The sequence below is a fragment of the Erigeron canadensis genome, chromosome 6 (assembly GCF_010389155.1).
Source record: "Erigeron canadensis isolate Cc75 chromosome 6, C_canadensis_v1, whole genome shotgun sequence".
NCBI lineage: Eukaryota > Viridiplantae > Streptophyta > Magnoliopsida > Asterales > Asteraceae > Erigeron > Erigeron canadensis.
Genome location: NC_057766.1, coordinates 13206491 through 13221419, shown reverse-complemented (window position 1 = coordinate 13221419; position 14929 = coordinate 13206491).

Sequence of the window (14929 nt, the reverse complement as noted above, 5' to 3'; positions counted from 1 at the left end):
CTTCCAATTCCCATTGTCAATCAAATCCATAACTCTATCCCCAAAAGTAAATCCATCATTTGTAATTTTGCCTTGCCGAAACTAAATTAGCAAGCGGACTTTGAGGACACCAAAAATCATACCATGCGAATGCAGTTAGCCCATTACCAATAACGAACCAAAGATGTTTTCTAATAAAAGAGCTTACTTGAAGAATTTTCCGCCAACTCCAAGAAAGATATCCCTTGTTAGACACCTCCAACAATGATTTCCCTTTAAGCTTATAAGAATGAATCCAACGAACCCAAAGAGATTCCTTACGAGTCAATATATTCCAGACATGGGTAGAAATAAGCGCAACATTAAAGTGTTCAATACGGCGAATACCAAGACCTCCTTCTTCTTTAGGAAGACAAATGTAAGGTGCCCTATTGTTGGGTGGATCGTAATAAGACGTGATTCGTTATGTCAAGAGTGCGGAATCCTCTTGAAATAACTAGATTGCTATTGCCTTTTGTTAATTAATAAGTAATTAATCAACCCAAGGAGATGCACAAGGCTTGTGGTTCGTGTAGAAGAACACACGAAGGAACAATTAACCTTAGCTCTGAAATTCGTGAATAACTATCAAGAATTCGAAAATCATTAACCTAATTTCGTAGATTAGGTCTTGTATTTATACTAGTTAAGTATTGAATCGTGTGGGCTTAGGCCTTAATCGCAGATTAGGTCCGAAACAACAATCAATTCGATCCTCCAATAGTGCTGATGTCAGCACGAGGCCAGTCCTACATGCTGATGACGTCAGCACGAGGTTCGACCCTTTGATTCTTTGTTTCACTTCGTTTGGCTCGTACATAACATCCAATCATCGTTTAAGTGTTCTACGACACTTATAAACCTTGATTATATGTTCTTGTACCTGCAAAACAATATACAACACATAAACACAATACAAAACATAAACAGATATAATATTGAAGTTCAAACGTAATCATTAAATATCAACACAAGTTCCTAAAAACATAAACGATAATCAAATCTATGTTGCGATTGTCATAACGAATCTGCATCTACAAACTCCCCCTTGACGATTGCAACTAGATCTCTTTAAAGTCTTCAAACTAGAACTTCAAAATTATCCGTTAAACAAAAGTCTGATGCTATTCGCATGAATTCTCTCTTGTAAACAATGAGCGAGAATGTTGCGATAGCGCCTTTCCTCTACTCTCCAAAAATCCACTACTGAACAAGGTGTATCCAAAAGTCTTCTTTGATCACCTCTTGACAAATTGACAACCTGCATCGGATCATACATGCGTAGCAACATCTGTTTTTATGAATCATCAACGAACATCTGTGCTTCGCCTGACTTGATATCTATCTGCCAAAATGTCATCACTGTCAGCATATCTTGATCCCATCTGATAGCGGGAACCTTCTTAACACATTTAATCCTCTTCTAGACAAACCGAAATGTGCCATCTGGATTCTTAATCTTCTTCAAAGGTGTTGGCTTTATCAACCTTTCTTCTGGCTTCAGACCTCTAGCACTGAAATACTTAATTCTTTCATCTTTGAATCTATTCCAGTAGAAATCTGCAAGTCCATTGCTCTGAAGAGTAACGAACCAGCGTCTTCCCAAATCTATCATATCAGAATCACTGAGAGAGTGGAAGTGTCTTTGACTTATTGACATGTACTGGCAACCCTCCTTTCTCTTGATAATAAACAATTTGATTCTGTGATCATAGAACCAACTTTGTATCACTGAGAAGTATTTGGGTGCATCCTTGTCTGAGACATATTAACAAAACATTGATGGTTTATACGTATCATGTATCATCAAACCAGTATGTCATCTATAACCTGGAATTAGTCTATTAATAATAAACTCATGATCTTGCTGCACCGGAGGTGTATTAAATCTTCCAAGGTCAACCTCTCGTGTAGCATTTATATTCTAGTATAGATCAAAACATTATCATGTCCTTCATCAACTATATTTGCATATACATCAAATCTCAACCTTGCAGCATTTTTAGGTTCATCTTGACTATCTCTGATTGGATTGAGATTGAGATGTTCTACTTCAGCTATTGGTTCAACTTGAATGACTTCATCTTCATTAAAGACACGATCAAAGTCATAAGGTGTCTCAAGCAACCTTTTTCTATCAGCTTCCGAAGTAATGAACTCTCCTTCTTCCAAATCTTCATCATCGATACTTTCTAGATCTTTTTTAGCATCAAGATCGTCCAATGCACCTATCCTTTGAAGCTTATCTGCAATTCAAACGATTTACATATACAAAGATAAAAAAACATAAATTATAAGTCAAGACATAATAACATAGTATAAATACATAAAAGAAATTAAAATAAATAATACTATATCATAAATATAATGCAACAATTACATTAATATTTATCTTATAATCTATATCTATTTACCTTACAACGATAATATTATATCATAAATATAATATAACACATACATTCATATTTATCTTATAATTATTACAAAAACAAAAATAAGAATCATTAACACTAAGGTTCATAATCCGAATCTGACTCTGACTCTGAAGATGTATGAGTTAACCCTGACTGTTCTTTCATTTGATCCCTAAGTGATCCTGGATCATAATAATTATCATAATCCATAATCTCTGCTCTAGCTCTCATATGAGCTTGTGGATCATATCCCAATCTCTTTTCTAGTTTATGCACAATTAAACGGTGCAAATCTGACTCTGTAGAGGCATTGGTAGTAGAATCAGTCTTAGTTGACTCACTATCCTGAGTAGATTTTCCTTTGCTAAGATTTTCTTTTTCTATATGATTATGAGGATTATTCACTATCTTTTCTCGAATCTCCCTTTCTATTCTATCAGATATAGAATCGGAGTACCTGAATTGGAATCTTCCCCATCATCATTGTTATCTGGATCATCAGGATCTGCATTTGGAGCGGTCATCACAGCTTTGCCTTTATCTTGAGTCCTAGAAGTACTAGCACCAGCTGTACCAGCAATCTCTGACTCTCTTTGTCTTGATGACTCCCCTTGAATATCTGCAGTCTCTGTATCCAAAGCATCATTAGCAGCATCTTGACCTTGATTTTTATTCTTTGGCTCACCAACATCTGGTTGTGCTTGATTAGGACCTTCAGCTGGATCTTGATCTTCATGATCATCATCTCTTGACTTCCTTGCTAGCTCATCATCCTAACAACCACTCTTATCTCCCCTTGAGCCAAGAATTGGTCAAGTCTAGAACCAAGAGAATGAACAAGAGCTGTCATCATGTCCATCTCTTCTTGATGCTTAGCAGCTTGGAGCTTTAGCGGACTCTCCAAAGCTGTAACCCTCATCTCCAACATCTTCTTCTCTGAAAATAAACGACTCAACTACACTTGAAGTGGAGCAACTGGACGTGACGTAGAAGTAACATCAGATGTAGAGGCCTGAGGTGGCATCGTAGCTTCAAACGAAAGCATACAAGCACTGAAAGTCCCTGTGGGAGGCATCTGTGGTCTTTGCAGAGGAGCCAACAAACGTCCCATGACGGTAGAAACAGGAACTGTCGCCTGAATAGGAGCAGACGAAGGCCTAGGAGCAACAAGTGTCGGCTTTGGCTCTTGACGAACTGTAGACTCCGGAGTAGCAGGAATCGTAACAATTGTAGCCTTAGTAACAACTTGTGCACGAGAACCAATTCCGCTTATTATAAACTTTGGTCTCGACCTCCTCTCCCCAACAACAACACCAGCAGCAGAAGTAGGAGACACCGAAACAGGAACATCAGAAACTGAAGCTCTTAAAGCAGCAACCAATGGAGTATCACCAACAGTAGGTGCATGAGACCTCTCCATGGCTTCATTATAAGCAGCAAACTCTCTATCAACCTCAGCCTGAGATCTTGCATGTCTTCTTCTTCGCTTCGGCAGTCTTTCTTCCTCTTCTTCATCTTCTGAATCCTCAACAACATTAACCGGGACTTCAGAAGGACCAACATCAACATCACCTGGAGCAGAGGTAGAAGTAGAAACTCCAGTAGATGGTGGTACAAGATTTGTAGGATCATCAATATCCTCCATGAGAGCATCCATATCTGAATCATGCTCTATATCTCAAGCATACAGAGGAACATCTTTGAGTCCCTCAAATTGATCAGCTCGCTCTTCTTGAGAATCTTCTTGAGCCTGATCATCACCACCAACAGCAACAACAACGGGTTCTTCATCCTCCCAACCTTGTCTGGGTGCAACATAGTTAGGATGATCTCTACCCGACAAGTGCTTCAAACTTTCAACAAATGCCTTATAAGTAAGACGACCTAAATTGAACGTAGGACCGTCAAATGGCAAATCAGCTACAAAGTGACGAATTATGATCATCACAAATCTTGGAAACAGAAAGAATTTTTTGTCTGTACCAAATGACCTCAACTACTTCTCCAAGTTATCAAAAATGTAATGAGAAAAGCTATATGGCTTGTTAAGCACCATGGCAACCATCTGAGAAGCATTCTGAATATTCATCTGGTCATAGCCTATACTCCGATGACTAATGGACCTCAACAAATAGTAAGCAAGAAGCTTCCATTTGCCACGAAGATGATTCCTGAAGTATAGGTGAGAAATAACTCCAGTATACCCCATACGACGGTGAGCACCGTCGCAGCCGAAGTGTAATATTGTCCGTAAGTATCCAGCCGAAAATGAGAAAGAACGTCCTCCAACAGTAGTGCGAATGTATGTATGAGCACCCATCTGCACTGAACGTGCCGAGTTCCAAAACTCTTGAATGAGACTAATCACCAACGGAGGGTTCTCTGTTACTGCAAAATGAACACGAGAACGTGCAAGAAACTGTAGGACATCGTGAAACTCTGGTGTGCACCCCGTTTGTGTAATGCTAAGATCGAGTGCAACATTGTGCTCCTTGACGAACACACGAGCATTATTACCTTGTCCTGCCATACCTGCACAAAAACAAACAAAAACGACAAGAAAAACAATAAGTTAGTATAAACGAAATTAAAAAATTACAAACAAAAATTAGGGTTTTTGGCTCGTCTGCTTCGTGATGACGTCATCACGAGGAAGATCTTATTCGTCGTGACGTCAGCACGAGCTACAAACGAAATTAAAAAATTAGGGTTTGGCTCGTCTGCTTCGTGATGACATCATCACGAAGAAGATCTTCTTCGTGGTGACGTAAGCACGAGCTTGAACCGAAACCCAGAAACACAAAGTAAAAACATCTCCATTTTATGTTAAAATTAAACAAAAACATCATCGTCGACTTGTTTATGGTTCGTGTATGCCCAGAAAACAAAATCAAAACTAATTCGATGAACACGAAGTGGTTCGTATTTCTTGATGTTCTTCGTGTGAATAGTGACGAAACACAAATTCCTTTGATTAATCTTGATTTAACAATTCTATACTTAAAGTTTTGTTAGATTTAACATGATTAAACATCAATTAATCTAATTTTAAGTCCAATTTAAGTCTAAATCATCAAAAATCAAAGATCTAATTCGTGGTTCATCCAAGTTACTGTTCACGCGAGGTAAAATCGAAAATCGGGCATTATAACGACTTGTAATCGTTAATTCTTATAGTCAAAACATCAATCAATCATCCTAGATTGGAATTATACCAACAAATCTGGATGAATAACACGAAGAAAGAAGGAATCAATCGAAATAGGAGGCGAATGAATAGTAGCACGAAGGAGACGAAGTTCGTGTGATTTACTTAGGGTTAATTTTTGATTAATTGGTAATTAATGAATAGTAATAACCTATATATATATTCGAATCCACATGGGCCGGGCCGAACACTCAGTTCGTGGGCTTCGTCATGACGTCAGCGCGAGGCATGCTGACGTCAGCACGAGGTGATTTTGAATTTTCATATTTTAAACCACATAAGCTTTATTCCTTAGCCAAATTTCGCGAATTTTCCAAAAATTTAAACAAGGAAAAATTCCAGAATTTCCAGAAACATAAACCTATAGATACTCGTTACTAAAAACCTGTATCTACTCGAATATGCAATCAAAAATCATCCGTACTAACTCGTCATTACAATAATGTATCAAATAAATCTTACATTATTATCTTGACATAAAATCGATCATTTCTTCATTGATGTTTAACTTAACAATGCAAAGCATTTGAATGTATAATGCATTACAAAATATCATATCAACAACGTATCACATTACATCTTAGGTTGTGATCTTGATAATAAAACTATAACCTATCACATTAAGTCTTAGGTTAATAAATTGGCAATGATGCATTCCGCATGTAGATTAATCATGATATATCCAATCCGACGTGTTTCAACATGGTATTCAAATGAAATTTGATATCTGTAACCTGCACACTTAACAAACTTCATCAATGCATCAAAATCAATAAGATAACATAAATATGCAACACAACAAAAAAACTTAACCTAGTAATCATTACAAGATCTAAGTCAAGTTCAATCTTTGTCAAGCATATTTATCTAACAAAAACAATTGAAATTTCAAAAATTTACTTGAAACACATTCAAAAATAATTTGACTTTTCAATTTTCAAAACATTTCATTTTCTATATTAAACAACTTATGTATTAATTAGATGTTAGGTCCAGTTTTAGCTATAAACTGGAGCTCTCCAACTGCATTTGGAGAGAATGAAGAATTGTCCGAAATATTAGAAGTCCAGTTGCATTGTACAGTTTAAGCAACTGATGACTTCCTCCAGTTAAGATCTGAAGACACAAATCTGAAGACCTTCCAGTTGAAGTCGAAGACAACAACTGGAAGAAAGGAAATGGCAATGGCAGCGAAGCCAGTTGACATTTTACCAGATCAATCAACAGCAGATCCTTCAGTGTAAATGCCTTTACAAAGCTTTACACTGATTACGAGGAGGACCTTTTACACTACATCCTTTTAACCGGACAATAATCTTGTCTGTAGATAAAAGTGCAAAGATGTAGAGTGCTTGAATAAAGTAACCTTTTGTCTTACTTTATTTAGCACACACAAAGGATTATTACTGATACTTTTGTGTGCTGTCAACCATATTTGTACGTCGATGTTGAGATCGCAATGCTCATACTTCGACTATAAATAGAGGTCCTTGCCCAAGCATTTCAACAACTTTGCAAACACATACATTCTGCAATATTGGTGAACTTGTGCAATATTCTCTCAATCGCAAAAAGGAACATTTCACAACTTTAAGTGTTTCGATTGTTAGGAGAATTTCCAAGTATAGATCAATTGTATTTCATAGGTTGTTAGGATATTTACATCTTTGTATTATCTTGATTCCGCAACAACCTTGTATTTTATTTAACAATCAATAAATAAAATACACTTGAAAAATACATATTGTCTCATCGATATAAATACTTGTCACTTATATCTATTGCATTGTATTTACTTATTTACATTGTCACCTTAATAAGTAAACCTCCAGATTACCTGGTACACAACCACTCTAAACTAGTCACGTCCAGATTAAGTGATTGTGTTGCAAAGTACACTCACCATTGACATAGAGGTATTTTCAGCACCCATCTAGTAATAGTTGGGACTTACAAGTGGTATCAGATCAGGCAGGTTGAATTGTTTCAATTCTATAACCTAGGTCTGCTTCGATGGCTCCTTTAAATACTAACCCTCCTCCTCCTCCTCCTACTCCTGGAGCAAGCCACATCTATGTACATTACTCCAACACTCCAGTTCCCAAATTCGATGGGAATGGTGAGACCTTTGGTACATGGAAAGCTAGAATGCTCTTGCATTTTGGTGGGATAGAGAGGTATATGTTGAAAATCCTTAAGGATGGACCATATATACCCATGTCCAGTGGTGTTAGCCCTCTTCTTGACCCTACTGGGAGAAGAGGTACCAGGGAAAAGTCTGAGGAACATAGGTCAGACGAGGATCGCAGACTGGTTGATCTTGATACCAGACTGAAAAACATGATCCTTGCTGCTGTCCCTGAAGAATTAATTCCAACACTTGTGCTGTTTCCCAGTGCTAAATCTATGTGGGATGAATTAGTTCTCCAGTTTGAAGGAGGAAATGATACCATTGTCACCAGAAAGGTTGCTCTATGAATCCTTCTTTGCTCTTCCCAATGAAAGTTTAACTGGTACTTACACCAGATTTACTGGCCTAATTAATCAACTTAGAGGCTTGGGAGTGGAGAAGGATAAGGATATTCTTCTTGAGAAATTTTGTAATGTATTGCCATCCAAATGGGCACACATGGTTCTTGTCTTAAAACAAAGTAAGGCCTTGCACAGCCATACTCTTGCTTCCCTTTATGGAGCCTTCAGATTCACTAAAGATAATGATGCTGCAAGGATATTGGCTGAGCTAGATGCTTTAAACCATGCTCAGAGTTCCAAGGTCGCCAACCTTACTGGGAAACCTTGTGCTGCTTTAATGTCTGCAGAGAATGTCCAGTTACATTCTATGAAGGAGATGTTAAAAACTTATTGAACTCTGGCCTAACCACAAATCTAAGTAATGGTTGTGAGGAAACTGACGATGATGATCTGGTAGCCATGATTGCTAAAACCTTTAACAGGTTCAAGCTTAAATCTAATCGATTTAATGGGTCCAATAATGCTTCCAGTTCAAATTCTCTGGATAAGGCCAATCTTATTTGATACAAATGTGGTAAGAAAGGTCATTTCATGAAGGAATGCAGATCTAGTCAGATGAACAACCAAACTGGTCCTGTTGTCCCAAATTTTGTTAAAACTGATGATTATAAGGCCAAATACAAGAAACTTAAGGCCCAAATTGCTCTCATGTCTCTTGAACAAGTAAAAGAGAAAGAAAATAACAAGTGCATGATGGCTCAAACTGAAGGGAAATGGGAACTCTCTGATGATTCATCTGATGATGAAGAAGAGATTAGAGATGTGTGTTTCATGGCTTTGGAAAATCAACAACCGGTGGTAAAAGATGATGTTGTTTCTGGAAGATGGGTGGACATCATTTTAAAGAAGGTAAGAGATTATGATGTTGAATTGGATACAGAACTAAAACTGGATATTGCTGAATCATTAAATGATGACCTGTTATTTGTTGAAACTATGAGAACTGACTGTGAAAGATACCTGGAAACTGTTTTAATTGAGTTTAACAACATGAAAGGTCAAATTAATGATTTGCAAAGTGTCCAGTTGGCTCTCAAAGAGTAAGATTTGAAAAATGAGGCATTGGAAAGAGATAACCAAAAACTAAAATTTGATCTTGAAAAAGAACACATGGTTATCAATTCTTGGGTACAAGCATCTGGTAAAAATTATGACGCTTTTTCAAAAACCATTGATGCTCAAAAATCTGCCTGGAAATCTGGTGATCTTCAGATGGCAGCTGTTATATCCACAATTCACCAAATGCCATAATCAGTTAGAGTTGAGACTCCTTATGACTCCTCTAACTTTGCCAAATCTGAATCCATTGAGACCACCCCTGTTGAGGTTAAAACTGGAGCCAAGAAGGCTAAAGCTCCAGTTAAAAGGGAAACTGGTGATAATCCTTTACCTCAAAAGTCCAAAGAGCCCAAGACTCCAAAGAATCAGAATTTTGTTGAACCCAAGTCCAAGGTTCAGCAGCCTGAAGAAAACAACTTTTTGTTAGAACTGGAGAGTCAACTCCAAAATTTGTCTAGGCAAGTACAAAGTTGTACTGCCAGAATAAATAATCTATAAGGAGCTTCGTCTTCTTCAGTTGAAAAGCAAGTTGTTAAAACTCCTCCATTGAAGTAAAAGCAAAAACAAATCAATCTGCTTAAAAGGAGCAAAATCTGGAATAAAAAAGGAGGATGTTGTTGTTCCCATCAAACCAATCGTTTTTTTACTCCTGAAGCTGGAAATAATCCTCCAGTCCAGCCTCCAGTTCCAACCCAAGTAATTCTGCTGAGACTTCTCAAGGGAAGTCTGGTGGACCCATCAAGAAAAGATGGGTTCACAAAAATAACTAATTATCTACTTGGGTGTGCAGGGCGATCGAAAGAAGAATATCTGGTATCTGGACAGCGCTGCTGGATGGTCAAAGACCGGATATAAGCCCTTGCTGGAAGAGTTCACTGTCCAAGATGGACCGGCAGTGACATTTGGTAATGATGGAAGTGCGAAAACTGAAGGATATGGTGTCATTGACAATGGACAGGTCCAGTTTACTAAAGTTGCATTTGTTAATGGTTTGAAATATAACCTGATAAGTGTCAGTCAACTTTGTGATGATGGATATAAGGTGTTGTTCGATATTGCTCAAGGCACCATATTTAACAAAGATTGGAAAGTGGTGATGATTGCACCAATGAAAGGGAATGTGTACATAATGGACATGGAACCAGCTCCAAAAGAGCATTGTTTCTATGCTAAGGCAGATGAGGACACCAACTGGCTGTGGCATAAAAGGTTATCCCACTTAATTTCAAAAATATCAATAAGTTGTCAAGAGAACAACTGGTGGATGGGATACCTTTAATTTCCATTAAAAAGGAGAAGCCCATGTCTAGGGTGTGAGATGGGCAAGAAGAAAATAGCCAGTTTCAAGACCAGGCAAAACTTCAGTATCACTGAACCTCTTCACATGCTTCATATGGATCTTTTTGGTCCAGTGAATGTTCAAACTAAAGCTGGTAAAAGATACACTTTAGTTGTTGTTGATGAATACACCAGGTATTGTTGGGTGATATTTATCAGATCAAAAAGTGATGCACCTGGTGAAATTATCTCTCTCATCAAGAAAATTGAGCTCAAGTTTACCAAGAAAGTTTGTCAGTTGCGAAGTGATAATGGAACTGAATTCATCAACAAAGAATTGGAATCATTTTGCACTGACACTGGCATTTCTCAGAACTTCTCATCAACTCGTTCTCCAGAATAAAATGGTGTGGTTGAAAGAAAGAATCGCACATTAATTGAAGCTGCCAGAAGTATGTTATCTGAATCGGGTCTTCCCACCTGTTTTTGGGCTGAAGCTGTGGCAACTGCTTGCCATACCCAAAATCGGTCAGTATATGTCAAGAGACATAGGAAGACTGCCTATGAAGTCCTTAGGAATCGCAAACCAAATATTGGATATTTTCATGTATTTGGCTGTCCAGTTTTTATCTTAAACGATTCTAGTCAGTTGGGAAAGTTTGATGCAAAGGCTGAAGAGGGTGTTTTCGTGGGGTATTCAGATATTAGAAAAGCCTATAGAGTCTATAATTATAGACTCCAAAAGGTACATGAGACAATTTATGTCACATTCGATGAATCTAATGAAGCAATCAATAAAAGACCAAGCCTTGATTTATTTCCAGTTGTCCCAGTTGATTTTGGTGTATCTGATCAAGTTCATCAATCAGTCAAAACACCAAGAGATATTTCCAGTCACCAGGACTTGGAACCAGTTATACTAAAGAAAAGCTCCAGTGACACTTCATTCTATCCCTCCATCAGTTTCAATTTACCACAGAAACTCGTGATTGGATCAGATGTTCGTGCCACAACAACATTAGAACCAGTTCAGACTTCTCCAATTCCTCAAAATATGCCTTTATTTGAAGTTAATCATGTCAACACGCTAGTTGACACTGATGAAGAAGTTGAAGTAGTTTGGGCTGATCCTTCTCCAGTTGCCACAACTGTTGAAGATCGTCAGGTGTCTTACACTGATGTTGTGCAAAATCAACCTAGTCAATACACTAAATGGACAGTTGCTCATCCCATTGAGCAAATTATTGGAAATCCAGATAGTGCGGTTTAGACTAGAAGAGCCACAAGTGAACAATGCTTGAACGTCACCTTCTTATCACTGATTAAACCGAAGAAGATTGACGAGGCTTTAGCAGATCCAAGCTGGGTTGAGGCTATGCAAGAAGAACTTAACCAGTTCGAAAGGAACAATGTTTGGGAACTTGTTCCTTGTTCTCCAGGGTTAAAGAAAGAACCCATTGGAACGAGGTGGGTCTACCGAAACAAGATGGATGAAGATGGCAATGTTATCAGGAACAAAGCAAGATTAGTTGCCAAGGGTTATTGTCAAGCAAAAGGTGTTGATTTCGATGAAACTTTTGCTCCAGTTGCAAGACTTGAAGCCATTAGAATTTTTCTGGCTTATGCTGCTCATTTGCAATTCAAAGTCTTCCAGATGGATGTCAAAAGTGCGTTCCTGAATGGAAAGTTGGAAGAAGAGGTGTATGTTAAGCAGACTCCAGGGTTCTTGAACGAAAAGCATCCTCACTGGGTATATAAACTAAACAAAGCTTTGTATGGTCTTCGCCAAGCCTCAAGAGCCTGGTATGACACTCTAACTAAACATCTTCTCAATAATGGTTTTCAAAGAGGTGCAATAGATAATACCTTGTTTATTTTGAAAGAAGAAGTTAATATCTTGTTGGTACAAATTTATGTTGATGACATTATTTTTGGGTCAACTAATGATGGAATGTGTAAAAGGTTTTCAAAAATCATGTCTCAAGAATATGAGATGAGTTTAATGGGTGAATTAACATTTTTCTTAGGTTTACAAATTAAACAAACCATGGATGGTATTTTTATTAACCAAGAAAAATATGTCAGAAAATACAAACATGATTCTATCCCATCGAAAACCACGCCTATTTCAGATCCATTAAATTTGGACTCTGACCCTAATGGTAAACCAGTGGACCAAAAGGAATATCGTGGAATGGTTGGTTCACTGATGTATTTAACTGTCAGTCGACCAGATATAATGTTTGCAACATGTCTATGTGCCAGATTTCAGGTTAATCCAAAAGAATCACATTTGCATGCTGTTAAATGCATTTTTAGGTACCTGAAAGGGTGCCTTAGCCTTGGACTTTGGTATCCCAAAGGCTCAGGGTTAGATCTAATGGGTTATTCTGATTCAGATCATGCAGGTTGTAAGATTGATAGAAAGTCTACAACTGGTGGTTGTCACTTCCTGGGGGAAAACTGGTGAGTTGGACCAGTAAGAAGCAGACTTCGGTCTCAATGTCAACTCCTGAGGCAGAATACATTTCTGCGGCCAGTTGTTGTGCCCAGATTCTCTGGATCAAAAACCAGTTACATGATTATGGTATGAAATACACAAGAACCCTAATCTTTTGTGACAACACCAGTGCAATTGCTATATCTCACAACCCAGTGATGCACTCGAAGACAAAGCATATTGACATCAGGTATCACTTCATTCGTGATCATGTTATGAAAGGAGACATTGAAATACATTTCATCCCTAGTAATAAACAGTTAGCTGATCTTTTTACAAAACCTCTTGATGAAAAAACTTTTAAACATCTCATCAGTGAACTGGGTATGTTAAATCCTCATTAAACTGGAGAGGCCCTCCAGTTGAGGATGGTCCAGGTGATCCTTGATTGGTTGGAGATTGAACGCCTTGATGTACTCAAAGACTAGTCATTGATCAAATGGATCACATTTTTAGGGGGAAAAGACTCAAATTATTTTTCCAATTAAATTTCGTTTTATTTTAAAAAATGCAACTAGTGAATCTTTCAGTTGAAACTGGCATCTGGAAAATCTCTCTAGTATGCTAGTTTGGTCTTGTCTTAAACTGGTGGTCAACCAGATTTCATAACGTTATGTTTTACTTGGTGAATACTTGTGACACGTGATGATACTCGAGTGTTTATATCACAATCACAAACGTCACCTGACATGTCTTACGTGTCAAGACTTTTTCCTGAAAAATAATGCACCTTTTATGGGAATTGAAGAAATTAATGGGTGAGTGGGAATACCAGCCGTCATAGCATTAAATGCTTGATGGGAGGTATTAAATGTTTTTGAATTCTCAAAATTACTGAAAATCAAATTTTACTAACAATTTCAAAATTTGGGGATTAAAATATCTTCTCGTATATATTTTGGTAGAATTTTATTACCTATATATACCCCCACTAAATACTTTTCTCATTTACTTAGCACAAAATTCCTTTCATTTACTCTTCCAATCATTCACAATTCGAGATCTCTTTCTCTCTTTCTTCTTTAAATCCAAAACCCTAAATCCAAAATCTCAAATGGCTCCTAAATCATCATCTTCTTCATCTCGCTCTCGTGATGTGAATTTACTCACTGTCAAGTATAATCCATCCGAAAATGTTTCTCATGCTGTTGGTGCCCCCATAAGTTCAAAATTAATAAAGTTAAATCCAAACAATCCAATGGCATCTCTTCAAGGGCATCAGGAAAATCCAATCCTTTCTTCGGATTTCTCCCCTCAGCGATGCCTTTTCTTTGAACCCAAACAAGTTGTTTCATGATTACTTGTGCGAGTTTTGGTACACGGCGTCCAATTCTGATGACTGCTCATCCATCTCTTTCACTTTAAAGGATGGGTCAGTCCCGTGTACCATCACTACTGAGACATTGAGGGAGGCCCTTAACCTGAATTACTGGAGACAAAATGAGAGTCCAGTGGTGATTTCTCCTAATATAAACTTTCGTCAGGTCTTTCTTAACATAGGGAATAAAGAAGTCTTGGAGGGAGGTGCACTGAAGACCAAATGTTCAATTACTATGAGAGGGCTTTCACCATCCTGGAAGTACTTCATGGTCCATTTGGTGGAAAGTTCTGGTGGTTTGGACCAGATAAACTCTTTCCAGGCAGTGATGGCATACTGCCTGTGGAATGGACTGAGGGTGGATTTCGCAAACATCCTGTTTAGAAGCCTGGTGTTTAAGTTAAAAGGCAACAGGGGTCCTTGTATCCCATTCTCGCAATTTCTATCCCTTTGTTTCATACTAATTCTGGGCAGAGAAGAATACAACAACACGCAATCTTTATACTCTGTGCCAGAATTATTAAGAAATCTGGACAACCTTGTTTCCACATCTGATAAAGTCCAGATTTCTCCAAGAATGCTACTGGCATTCTCTAGAACTG